Source organism: Stegodyphus dumicola, chromosome 3 (assembly GCF_044657685.1).
Source record: "Stegodyphus dumicola isolate Sdum_Otavi_A_Nest chromosome 3, ASM4465768v1".
In the NCBI taxonomy this organism is placed as follows: domain Eukaryota; kingdom Metazoa; phylum Arthropoda; class Arachnida; order Araneae; family Eresidae; genus Stegodyphus; species Stegodyphus dumicola.
This window is the reverse complement of record NC_140770.1, coordinates 205,293,568-205,296,346: the sequence shown is the minus strand read 5'-3', so window position 1 is coordinate 205,296,346 and position 2,779 is coordinate 205,293,568. Positions and strand designations below refer to the sequence as shown.

General features: G+C 30.2%; 1 long non-coding RNA gene across 1 annotated transcript; it reads right to left on the bottom strand.

The window, feature by feature from the left end:
- Window positions 1-243: 243 nt before the first annotated feature.
- On the bottom strand, window positions 244-1,019 carry LOC146998255 (uncharacterized). The gene is made up of 3 exons (XR_015040048.1): window positions 963-1,019; window positions 811-869; window positions 244-451 (listed from the first exon to the last, which is right to left on the bottom strand). It is a non-coding gene; the product is annotated as an uncharacterized LOC146998255 (long non-coding RNA).
- Between the last annotated feature and the right edge of the window lie 1,760 nt (window positions 1,020-2,779).

Here is a 2,779-nt window from a genome sequence, read left to right as displayed (position 1 = left end):
TTCAAAAGAGGCATAAAGAAGAACAATTTTTACGCAAACTAAGTAAAAACGGCACATTTACTTGAAATTTTCTCAAAAATTTACTAGCACAATAAAAAGAGACATGGAGGGAAAAAAAAATAAAAAAAAAAAGAATTAATTTTTATATCTACTCCCAAAAAAAAAAAAAAAATGCAGAATGAGCAGCAGCAACACAAAACAAAGTAGACAATTAAAAATAGTAATTTTAATGAATCTATCATTAATAATGAAATTCTGGGCATATACCACATAATCAGAGATAAAGTACAAATTTTCATACATAAACAGCAGATTTTATCCTACAATATGATTCAGTAATTAAGAGCAGGTAATATTTTACCAATTTGCTAGGCCAAGATCTTACCATCATTGGTTCTAATGCATTTTTCAACAAACAGCATTACACATCTGTCAAATAAACTGCATTAATCTGCAAAACAACACATTAAAAGAATACAACTAATTAACAAATTGGCTCAAAAAAGGCATAACGAAGAGCAACTTCTACATAAATTCAGTAAAAATGGCACATTTACTTGAAATATCCTCAATCAAAAGTTTACTAGTAAAGCTTTTTCATGTGTTAGAATTTTCGTGGTTACTTAAAAAAAAATGGAAACAGTAATCTCTATACGACCTAAATGAAAATGGCGCATTTATCTAAAAACACGGTAATCGGCCAGAAATCTACCAGCACATAAAACAGAAAATGAGCATGAAAAAATATACGCATGCAAAAATTACTTTTAATATTTAATACTAAATATAAGATATAAAGCAAACACTTACCAGAGAAATAGAAACCTTGGTTATTTGACGAATAACCTGAAATTTGCCATTGCGCACATCTAAAAACAAACAACTTCAAATTAATCAAGCAAAATGTGTAAATTTGGAAAACAAGGTATTAAAAATTTATGGTAGAATTTTAGCATACTTACGGATCAAAAACAGACCACTCTTCAACCACAGTTCCAGAAATAAGAATGAGCCGATGACGCCAAATTACTTGGCGAGAAAGTTATTAGTAGATCTTCATGCAACCCAGAGAATCTCGTAACTCCTCCCATTTTTTCTCTTGAAGATAACCTGTCAACAACGAATTCCCTAGGGCGCGCTTTCGAAAGAATTGTGCTGTTGAATAGTGTGTTTAGGTGTTAATTGTGAGATTTTCGCAATTTAAATTATTATGAGTGGGAATTTACGCAAAATCTTTAGTGAATGGTTATTGTTTATCGCCGTAGTGTATTTGAGGAAAGAGGAGAATAATTCGAAAAATCTGGAAGGTGATACTCAGCAATAAATGTGCTGCATTTCATCGCAAAATTTAGCGACGCCAGTAAAACAAACGAAAGTGTTCGAAAAACTTATCCACATCTGAAGCTACTATACAAAAATTGTATGTGTGCCAATACAGCAATTTAAATTAAAAAAAAAAAAAAAAAAAAAAAAAAAAAAAAACAGAAAACTTCAGATCAAGGAATAAGAAAGAATTGCAGTGCCTCTATGTGCTTAAAAACTACGAAGCATTCTGCAGACTTTCGTGCCAAAATCAAGGTTGACAAATAGATTAATACATGTTATTGTTTCTTTTAGTGTATATATTTCAAAATTATTAAAATAACTTGAACAGTTGTTTAATTGCTTAAAACAGCAATAAAGTTCATTTATGAAGATATACAAGGAACTTCATAATTCTTTGGTGAACAACTGAAATTTACTAAATTACCTAACTTTATAACATTAACTATCTTCGTAACTGTGTTATTATGCTCTGTTTTATAAAAGCTTAATTATTTCTAAAAGCTAACTACTAACTAAAAGCTTAGCTACTTACTATTCATTTGTTATACATTAAAATATTTTCTGATTTACTTACTAAATGCGTAATCAATTATCAGGATTACTAAATGTATTAAGAATTTCCATACATGCTTTGTAATTGTAATACGCATCATTTATAAGCTATGTTTCTTATTTCTAATCAAATTTGTTGTCAAGTAAGCACATAACAATTCCTAAGCATTGGAAAATTCAGTAGTGTCTCAAAGGATAATAAAAACAATTTTGTTTTCGTTGCAATTTTGTTCATGGTGGTTAAATGGCCCAAAATCTCTTGTAAGAGAAATGGGATGGATGCACCAACATCAAATAAACTTCGAGAAAAACTATTAATGTAAATGCAAACAAAAATGTAACCATTGGCTCTCTTTCTACTTCTAAAAAAATTGAGTAAATATCAAGTAGAGTTTATTTTATACTGTTTTACATGTTGCATTATCAATGGAAAAAGAATATCCATTGTGTGTTAAATGCAGTGAAAACTTGGCACATGGAAAGCATGAAACCTGCGAAATTAAAAATATATTTAGAAACGGTACTTTTCCCGTTTTGCCGTCGCAAACAATAAAGTCGCCAACAACGGTACTACTGATGCCAAACGGAATATCTTCGCTGCCAACGTTTTACGCCTCATATTCAAAACAAGTCGCAGCCATTTCTTATCAGATTGTTTCTTTCAATATTGGCATACGACTACATAGAATTTTTACAAGATAATTAAAATTTATGCCCCAAGACCATTTGCGGTAATTAAGACAATTAGACTGCAATCACACCACTCACCCAAAAGCAAAATCAAGTATTAAATTCATCAATTCTAATGAGAATGCAGTAGCGAAGTAAAGCATTGCGGTTTTACATAATTTTCTCAGTAAGCTATTTGTACGAATTGAAATAATTCTTGCATTTAAACTTC